Here is an 11,010-nt window from a genome sequence, read left to right as displayed (position 1 = left end):
GTTCTATAGATATTTGTGTACTCTTAAAATCAGTTCCAGAATATATTAGGATCTAATTGCTTTGAATTTCAGTTAGATTTACCTAATTAGTTGACGTTTTAGTCAAATCTATTAAGGCGGCCAGATTTTCCTACGGTAAAATATATACTAGCATTCACCACATAAATACTACGACGTCAATGTCGAGATGCTGGGCACTTGGGACCCAGTATTTTTAGTAATTTCTATGAATGACAGCCTTTTTATCTCGTTTTGCTTGAATATTGAAACTATTGCTGATAATTTCCACCCATAACAGATTTTTTCACTGCATTTTGCTTTCATGGTTTAGAAGTCTGCTTAATTGTGAAACTAGACTGAACGTATTTTTAATCAATAAGTTTTGACCGTATCTTGCTTGGGCGGTTTCTACAATATGCAAAACTGATGATAATTTCAATCAGTAACACATTTTTTACCATGTTTGGCTTGCGTGGTATTTGGAATCTTCAGAATATTAATTAACAAGGACGGCTTTTATACTGCGCTTTGCTTGCATGGCTCTTATGATCTGCCCAGTATTAAAATTACTGACGATAATTTCCTTAAGTAACCCTTTTTAGCCATGTTTTTCTTGTATGATTTTCAGAATTGGGCCAATGTAAAATAACTGGTATTAGTTTCCGTAAATAACTGCTTTTTTCACCACGTTTTTTAAATGGTTTTTAGAATGCTCTTAATAGTAAGAAATTTCAACTTGGGCATGGATGCTTATATTTTAAGGTGCACGAAGAACATATTGCACATCGACTTATTGATATATCAGATTTTCTCCCGAAACGCGTTCATGTACAACGGAGCAGTGAAGGGTAACCCCAAGACGGAGGTGCGATTCTTATTTGCGAGCCACAGCATCCTTATACCAGAGCTAAAACCGTGTCATATTATTCCTCAGCGCTATGTTTTGTTAACAACAGGCAGTCGGATGCTAATCGAAATGCACCCAGTCTCACGGAATGCACGTTTAGCGATAATTTTGGGATGAGTAGCGGATTTGTCATCAATAAAAAAAGAAATTGAAATTCTAAACTATTACGCTAGAGTGGCAGTTTTCAGGTCTCGTTGTACAACTTCGGCAAAAAGGCAATACAATCGCTCTACTTTTGTATGCTAACTAAACATGCATGCGCACTTCAAAACATGATCTGCAACATTGCTTGCACATTATTTCCATTGGACGATGCGTCCTTTACAGATCGCGCTACGCGTATTAGCTACGGATAGTAAGAATACTGTTGAGTTGCAGCAGAAAAAGTGTGGAGTCTAGGGATGTTGATGCACTGTTTATGCCTAAGAACATTACTTTTAGGCGAAGCTTATATACCTGTAGGGTTGCAGCCATGTTTTGGTTACCTGTACATATCCTCAATTGGTGTATTAATGGGAGGTTGTGGCCATCACTGCATCAGGGAAAGGCGCAATACAAGGAGGCACAATCTCGCCAATGTTATTCACAGCATGTTTACAAGATGTATTCAGAACGTTGGATTGGTAACAGGTAGGAGTAAGGGTTAATGGAGAATACCTCAGTAACGTCAGATTTGCTGATGACGTTGCCTTGCTAAGTAACTCGGGGACGAATTGCAAAGCATGATTACTGCACTGGACAAGCAGTGTAGAATTGTGGGCCTGAGAATTAATATGCAGAAAACTAAAGTAATGCTCAATACCCTCGGGAAAGCACAGTGGTTTGAAATGGGGGGTGAGGCAGTGGAAGTGGTAAGCGAATATATCGACTTAGGCCGAGCGGGACCCCGCATCCCAACCATGAGGCAGAAACAATTAGAAGGATAAGAATAAGGTGGGGTGCACTCGGCAGGCATTCTCAGATAATAAATAGCAGCCTACCATTGTTCATGAAGAATAAAGTGTATGACAGCGGAATATTACCGGTACTCCCTACGGGGCAGAAACTTGGCGGCTCACTATGAGGGTTCAACATAAATTGAGGACGACTCAGTTAGCAATGGAACGGAAGGCGATAGGTTTAACATTGAGGGAAAGGAAGAGAGCCGAGTGGGTCAGGGTACAGACGCGTGTTAAGGTTATATTAGTGGAAACTAAGAAGAAGAAGTGGCTTTGGGCAGGGCATTTAATTCGAGGGCACGATAACCGTTGTTCAGTAACGGTAACAGAGGGGATATCCCTAGAGAAGGCAAGCGTTGAACGGGGCGGCACAAAGTTAGGTGGGCATATGAGATCAAGAAGTTTGCGGGGATAAATTGGTCGCAGTTAGCATAGGACGGCGGTAATTGGAGATCTGAGGCCGAGGCCTTTGCCCTGCACTGGGCGTAGACAGACTGATGATGATTGAGGACATATTCTGAAACGGCATTATGAAAGTGCTCTCCATCTGATGGGGCGGAATTCTCAGTTTTATCCATTTCTTGTCCTCTTCAAAGTGGTGATTTAGAGCGATCGCTGATTGGTTGAAAGTACACAACCTAGATGTGACTAATCTCAAGCAAGGTGGAGGATCATTTCTGCTCCCATAATTGGTCAAAGGACTCGCAAACGCAGCTACTTTATTACTGAAATGGGCGCGAGATGTTTGAAACGAACACATGTCGAAATTCCGCCAATGGGGTTTATCAATGCTTCCTGTAGTGTGGCGGGGCTGACAAAATCAAACGCTTTTTCCTAATCTATAAATGTCTTGCGAAGGGTTTTACCATGCTCCTCAGATTTTTGTTAAATAACCTTTCATAAATCAGGCCTGTTTTCTAAGTTAGAAGACAAACTCAAACGCTTTTTCCTAATCTATAAATGTCTTGTGTTTACCAAAAGGGGCTTACCATGCTCCTCAGATTTTTGTTATATAACCTTTCCTAAATCAGGCCTGTTTTCTCTGTTAGAGGAATTCGGGGGTGTCGCAGCCGCTTAAGCGGTTAAACATTTCCGTCGTAAACAAATGGTATGTATACAACAGAGTCAGTAGATCTTTGCCATCACCTTCCTGGTGAATCAGAATTACATCTTTAAAAGAAAACGTCTTATGCACCGTATCGGAGATAAACGCGATTGGAATTTCGGCTTCGTGGCGGGAGTTTGAGAGCTACAGCTTTGGGCGCCGTGTTGTCACCATTAAGCTATTTATTTTCAAACTGACACGCTTTGTTGTTGCGTATAAGATGTATGAGCCATGCATGCCGAGGAATGTGGGGGCCGAAAATGCTTTAGGGGCAATGTCGGGGAGGGTTTGTTGAAGGCTCTGAGGTGCCTTTGCCAGTTTATGCACGGGTGCGCAGCTGCTGTCTGACAACGGACGCTGTGGGTGGGGAACTCGGCATAACTCTTCTTGGGGCCCCGCCCTGTAGAGGTCCAAGGACGCGCGACCGCAGAGCGCCCCTTCTTTACAGACCGAAGCGGCGTTGGTTGCGCCACGAGTGAAAGCCTGCGATGCGTTGATACTGGCCCGTCAGGCACAGAAAGGGGCTGTCCTCGACAAATCAGCCGCGCCGCCAGGCACTTGTTCAGGGTGCGGGGTCCCTCTCGAGAGCGCGCACTTCCAGGAGCGCAAACTATGAGTCAACGCTGACTTCATCAACGTCGCTCTTCTGAACGAACAGCATGAATCTCGCGTTTTTTTGGAGGATAAGCGGGGCTTAAGAGCCATTTAAATGAGAAAAGACGACGACGGTTTGCTGAGTTTAGAAAAGAGAATTAAACGTCGAATACACTGACATTACACAGCTGCAAGCAGCGCCGTTAGATTGCAAGTTATCGACGCTGCTGAATGACCATAAAAGGAAATGTACAACTTTGATTAGGAAATTTAAATGAGCTAGCTTTTGGTAACGCACTGAGCGCTGTACCAGCCACAAAAGACGTTTTCTTAACCAGAAGAAGGCATGCAATATTGAGAAACTTCCGCGTTTATAGCTGCAGGGACATAATATGTCGGGACTGACGTAATAAGGGCGAGCAGTAATAGAATAGTTGTCACTGTATTGACTTCCCCTTAGCATTCATGTGATACGATCAAACTGAACTAGAGGCCCCAGTAAAATAGCCCAGTGCTGTTTGCTGGCGATGACTTTGATTGGCGGCCGCCGCTCGCACCAACAAGATTTTGTGACGTCATGAAGAAATGGCTGGAGTGTGGCTGGGGAGCCGTGCTTCAGAAGGTTTTCTTGGAAATTTTTATTGTTATTGGAAGTTTGCGGAAAAATTGATATAATTTTTATTGGGACAAAGCAGTCTTTATAATATACCAAAATTTTATCTCGGTGAAAAGGAAAAGAGGAAAATGGTCATAATGTCCTGCAGTGACAAAAATTCAAAATAACTATATTCGAAAGAGTAGCACTATTCGTGTCATTTGGTAGCATTATGTGATTCACGCAACCATGACAATATAACAAGATTTTTTTCCCAAGAGACGCTGGGTCTTCTAACTTCATATCGATGTTGAAATCATTCATTATTTTGCATAATTCATTCTATGAACAAGCGTGTGTCAATAATCGATCTAGGAGGGTGTAAAATGTTCTTTTGTTACCGGTAGGAGGCCTGCAGATCACACTCATCACGATTTTTCGTACATGGAAAACAAGACATAGAAAATCCTTGGTAATTTACCAAAATTAGTCAGTACCCGTGAAACATATTGAGTCCTTTATGTATATATTAGCACCCACGTATCTTTTTTTTTCTTCTCAGGTACACTGAACACTACCCGTACAGCAGTGGTATTTGGTCACACCTTGACAACTAAGTTTCAGCAAATAATAAGGCCTCAATTCGTCTACCTCATTGCTAAGACTTCTAATATTGCTGTGCATTTCAGAGAACAAGTTGCAGTTCATAAATTAGATGTTGAAATTCTTTAGTGCGCAGCGATTGCCAGTGTTTGGTTGTCTTGCTTTTACGCATTGGGGAATCTGAGACGCTTACTGTAATGATGGCAGCGCCGACTAGCCCCGACGAGGCGACGTCCGCCCTTCCCTTCATTCTCGTTCACTTGCAATTGGGTTGTTTTGCCCTGTGCTAAGGCGTTGTGCTGCTGAGCCCAAGGACACGGGTCCAATTCCCGGCAGCGGCAGCCGCTTTTATGATGCAGGCGAAAGGCACAACCGCCCGTGTGGTCGAGATTTGAGCGCACATTAATGATCCCCAGGGGGTCAAAATTAATCTGGAGCACTCTACTACGGCGCGCCATCATCTGTGCAGCGTCGGCGCGTTAAACCCCACAATCAATCAATCAATCAATCAATCAATCAATCAATCAATCAATCAATCAATCAATCAATCAATCAATCAATCAATCAATCAATCAATCAATCAATCAATCAATCAATCAATCATAAATGAGTGAATGAATGAATGAATGAATGAATGAATGAATGAATGAGTCAAGTTTTGCTCTGTGTGCCACTACGTCGGAAACAAAGGAAATGAAGTGTGGCCGGGCCCCAAGCCAGCGAGTTCAAACGTTTTTAATGGCTGCGGCCATCGCCTTTGTACGCGGAATTGGGGAAAGCTTTCCTTTCCTCGTGACTACAAAGGTCGAAAGGGGGCGGAGGTTAAAGCTCTAAGTGGTTAGCGCCGTGCTGTAGGGCGGAGGCTTGGTTGAAGTAGCCAGGCCGGTGACTGCACGTGAAAACTTCGTCGTGTTGATCCGGAGCTGCGACCGTGCGTGGTCGCAAGCGCATTCCGCAACGTGGTGGCTTCTAAGCCCCAGAGCACCCTTATTTCCCTAGCCAACCATGCGGCGGTATGGTACCTTTTCGCTTACGGTCCTCATCAGGGATCGTGCGGCGATAGATTTTGTACGGGCGTCGTATTTTAACTCAGTTATCCTTTTGTCCTGTATCGTGCTTCATGTCTTCGCTGTAAGTTGCTGTAAATACTTGTAAATACAGTAGACTCTCGATAAACAGAACTTCAAGGGACCGAAAAAATTAGTTCCGTTTAACAGGAGTTCCGTTTACTGAGATAGATGTGTGAAAAGGCAAATTTATGTGCGTACACAATCTTAATACCTTATCATGGAAGCACTAGAGGGTGAATGTAGCTGACAGTTTTTCAGAAAGCAAGAAAACTACAAGAGGTTTAGGCACAGCATCCACAAAGTTGATTTGGCAACAATAGGTCTCTGTGCACTACAAACTGCATCAATTATTTTTGTTTTAGTCCTTGCAACTGCATCTTCACCGAGGCTACAGGCCTCAACTCCGCGAATGCTTACGAGTCACCGAATTTAAAAGACGGCAATGCCGCAATGAAGCGTGAATAGGACCACGATGGCACGAACGAGGCGGCAGGAGTTGAGCCCTGTAACTTCGGGGTCTTGAATCGAGACCGAACGACTGGAACAAGAACAGCGATGTTGCTTTCGTTGCGCTAACAGTGCTGACCACTGAGGAGACGAGGAACATGGGGACGCGGAAATTTTAGTTCCGATTACCGAGAGTTTTTTTACGTGATCTGAATACAAAACCAACCAACTTACAGGTTACTGTTCCGTTTAAGCGGCAATTATGTTTAAGCGATTTCCGTTTATCGAGTTTCTACTGCAGACTTTTTCTTTGTAATCCGTCTCTCCAACTGCGTCATACCTTCGTCACGTTCGTCCACGGCAGACACCACCCAACCCCACCAACCAAGCAAACTTTACTCTTAGCTAGTACTTCTCACTCCACCACCTGCTTGCTTGCTGCAAGGAAATCATTTTGTACAGATCATCTAGGGAAGCAATGCAAATAATTCTCTAGGTTTCATCGTTTATATCTATATAGTCTTCTGCCGTTGGACGTCCAAACTTCAAGTTGACCTTTTTGTGTGCCTTGCCGCTAGCAGTAAGTCTTTTTTTGGTGTTAGGTGCTCTTTCATTTATAAGGGATCATTAGAGTATAACATGAGATCAGTACATGTCAACTTTTTTTTTGAAGGCTTTGGAAAGCAGATCGTTTCCCTTGGTTCGTTGCATGAAAATACGGCAATGTTTTGCACGCCATCCTTTGGCTTAGGCACCTTAGTAAGTGCCAATATCTTTTTCTGGTGAGCTTACGGGAAACATATCTCCGATTATTGCCACAATTTTGACTGCATCTTCCTCCTTAGCAATTACCATTATTTCTAGGTTGTTTCGCGTCTGATAGACTACGACTTCATCTGCTCTTCTTCGTGACAGCCTGTCATCTTCGGCTAACTTCTTCGCGCTGATAATTTGCTTGATTTCATATATCAATGCCGCGCGGTCCTCCCTGAGGTCGTTTATGCTATCGCAGGTCTCGGATGAAATTTTCACACTTACTGTTCTCAGTAGAGTTTGCATGTCATGCTTAAAGTTCCTGCGTTGCGGTACAAATTTCTTAGCATCACTCGCCTCATTTGGTTTTTTTGTTCCATCATCCCCATTCTCAGTACAGGCGTACAACAGCAAACACAGTCATAGTTTGTTAGGCAGCAGTGCAGAAAGCAACAAATCACAATTTGCTTTTTTAGAGCGAAAGCTTTACTACCCGTCATCTTTCAAGATCCTCCGTCGCGCCGCAATGACATTTATCCACCGGTGTACAAGCTGCGCCAATCTTATCGATTCTCTTGCTCCAGGCTTCGCCAGTGTGGTATCACGTGACTAAACGAGGGCGAAACTGCTGCTTCGCTTGCACCTTATATCCCAGCGGTGGCTGCAGCCTTCAGCGCACGCGAAAGAACGAATGCAAGCATCGAGCGTATACAGCCAGACGGCTTACTGCGAAATCTCAAGCGAAGGCAAACTTTCACGAAACACTGTGCGTCTAGTTTTTGCTTTCGCTCGTTATAGGTGGGTTTAAAAATGTTAAACCCCAGCCATTTTTTTAAAGCTGCTCACCTGCAAAGGCAGACAGTGAAATTTTAACGTTGTGTGCCTCGTGCACTGCTGCCGAGCTGTTGTATAAGCACAGTGTGCGTTCTGACAACGAGAAGTTATAGGAAACAGAACTCATACAATGCACGACTGGTAAACCGAAGGACAGGCAAAAAAGTGCAATGCGATGCTTCAGCAAAGCCCGAGTATGTCAGAAAAGATACTTCAGCTCGGGTAATATCTTCCTTGAGGTTCTTGTGGCTGGAAAATTACTATCTTCGGGCCTGTTAGATTATCTGGGTATAGTGTAGAAATCAAATCAGTAGCAATAACTGGTGCGCACGACAACTGTGTGACCATGAGGCAGGATGGCGTACCTTGTAAGCTGGTTTATAGCGCACAAGATGAAACAATGAGAAAATTGTGCCGTTATTAGCAGCAATGGCAGGTTTGTAGATAGAAAGTACTCTGAATTTGGGCAATGAAGTCTCATTGAGGATATGAAATAAAGCGAGGTGTTGCCGGTATGTGCATTCCATGTTTCATACACAATAAGTGCTATGTATATATTGCACTTCGGCAGCGAGTTTGAATTTATTTTAGTTAATTGTGGTTCCCGAAATGAAAATTTAAGGTAGGAGCTAACAGCTCACAACACAAACGCACTACAAATCAGCACTTTAACACGTCTGAGAAGGGTATGCCCGTGCGGCTGGATCGCACCTTTCACGGGTTCTGTTTCTTTTAAAGGGAAATAGCTACTACTTCAGGCGCAAATACAGAAAACGTCTAGTTTCTTGTAGCATCATTATGTGGTTCAAGCTCAGCCTAGGTCAAGCCGGCGGCTCGTGTGGTTGCGCAGTGAAAGCATCTAATCGCACCGAAGGAAGGGGTGCGGAGAGGAGACACAAGGAAAGAGTTAAGGCGCGTGCCATCAGAAAATGATACAAGGAGGCGGTGGGTTCCTCCAACTTCACTCCAATCAGAACGCTGACTGCGCCTAGGAGCGTCCGTGTTTTGGCTTTCGGGGCAGTTGCGCGCTCCGGGCGCGAAAATCGACCTATGGCTGGGCAAGTCTGGTTTAACGGCGTTCAACCAGGGTAAAATTTTTTGTGCGTACGCTGTAAATTTGGATGGCGAAATTTTTTGTTCCTGAGAAATGATGCCCAGGCATTCATTTCAAACTATAGGCTCCATGACAATCCTGTCTTTGCCACCTCAAGCTCAATATTGACACGTGGAACTTAATTTTTGTCCGGTACATCAGAGCCCATCGATTTGCTATGGTTATATTTAAGACAAGTTTTATTGCGGTACTGACGGAGCTACCGTAAGGATTGAATAATGTGCAATGATAACTAAGCCACAGTTGCTCCTGCAGCGGTACTGCAAAAATATCGGCGTAAGGTGAGAGATGAAGTGAAAAAACAGCCACGAAAGCCATCATTTATAAGAGAAAAACAACTGAGGCCCGAAAATGCCACCTTTTGGTACCTCAGACAAATTTTGCAACGCATCTCATAGTCAGTCATTGTCATCTACCTGCCTCCATAGTGTATTATCAGTAAAAAAATTAGCTAAAGCCATCTTCCCCTAAAGCCATGGTGACTATAGGTTTCAATAGCAGCAAGTTATGATTGATTTTGTTAAAGGCTTTTGAAAAACTCATGAAACTTCTACGATCAAGTAATTTAATGATCTCTTTCGGTTTATTGAGTGCTAAATATTAGTATATTTACACTTTCAGAACCGAACCCGCAATCAGCAAGAACTCAGCGCAACACAAAGAAGTTATTAAAGCGAAGCTTTCTTGGTATCACTGATGGCTGTGTCGTAACCAAAACGTGCTGCAGGAAAGCCAACTTCACACAAAGGGAGGGCGCATGATTCTGGTGACAATGACGATATGAAAGAAGAAAAAAAGCTTCCAGTGGTAGAAATCAAGCCTGGATACCTTGCTTTATGAAGCCGTACGTCTATCCCGTTGCGTCATTCCTTTCTTTTTTCTTTATTGCCTGGTTTTGGCAACACACAAAACATCACAGATCATCAAAATAGAAGATTGAACTCAGGAAAAGTGAGGCTGCCAGCCAATAAGGGGCTGGCGTTGTCAATTAAAATAGCCTCAACTTTGTCAGCTGATCTATTTCGGCCAGCCAAACTGGGAATACCTCCTCAGACTTAATAATTTCGACAAAGCGACCAATACTCTCTTTAAAATACTGCCGTGCAAAACGTGCATCGACATTATTATAAATCCTTGCTGTTAGGGAGCGCCATATTCTATGGAGGCCCAGTACCATTACTAAATCATAAGGCCCGTCAGCCTCATCGTCCACTGCAAGAAACCCTATACCGTGAGGGTTTATAGGAAAGTCTTTTCGTAGTTTTCTTTGTAGTATATCTCATAAATACACTCCCTCCGAACAATCCAAAAACACATGGTCTATTGTTTCTGGTAATTTACACCTAAAGCAGTCTGTCCCCCATTGTGAACAGCCCCCTCTGTTCCATATGTGTTCTTACTAATAATGTTCCTGCATGCAACCTAAAGAAAAAGGACTTGACCCCTGGCTGAATTCGCATTGTTTTCACCCTCTTACGTTGCGTCATTCCGATAAGGTGGAAGTACTTGGGATTTTGTAAACATCTAATTTTCTTTTTCTTTATTGCCGGTATTCGACATAAAGCAAGTCATTCAACACACCGCATACAACAGGCACACACAAAAAAAAGCAGCCAGTCGTGACACCGACTTGGCTTTGCCGTTGGTTCATTACTTAATTGCAGCCAGTATTTCAACAAAATCCAACCACTCGGGAACTGGCTGTAGCGTTCGTTGCCCCTCAACAATTTGTGTAACGCTTTCCCGAAGTAACTGCCGCGGCGGAAGAGCGTCCGCGTCGCCATGGAGCCAGGCCATACGCGCTCGCCAGATGCTATGGAGGCCCAGAAGCATCACTAAATCGTAGGGGACCTCTTCCTCATTGTCTGTGCATAGATACCGGGTACCGTGTGAATTGAGTGGAAAGTCTTTGTGTAGTATTCTTTGGATCACATACAAAAAGTGCACCGCCATCTAACAGGGGATGAAAACGCGTTCTATGTTCTTTGCTTCTTTGCAAATTGTGCAGTCTGTACCCCACAGTATTTTAATCCCTTTTCTTGTAACCATG

This window comes from Haemaphysalis longicornis, unplaced genomic scaffold (assembly GCF_048455015.1).
Source record: "Haemaphysalis longicornis isolate Haplotype H1 unplaced genomic scaffold, Haemaphysalis longicornis Haplotype H1 scaffold_5, whole genome shotgun sequence".
In the NCBI taxonomy this organism is placed as follows: Eukaryota; Metazoa; Arthropoda; class Arachnida; order Ixodida; family Ixodidae; genus Haemaphysalis; species Haemaphysalis longicornis.
The sequence above is the reverse complement of the archived record's forward strand: the minus strand, read 5'-3'. Positions refer to the sequence as shown.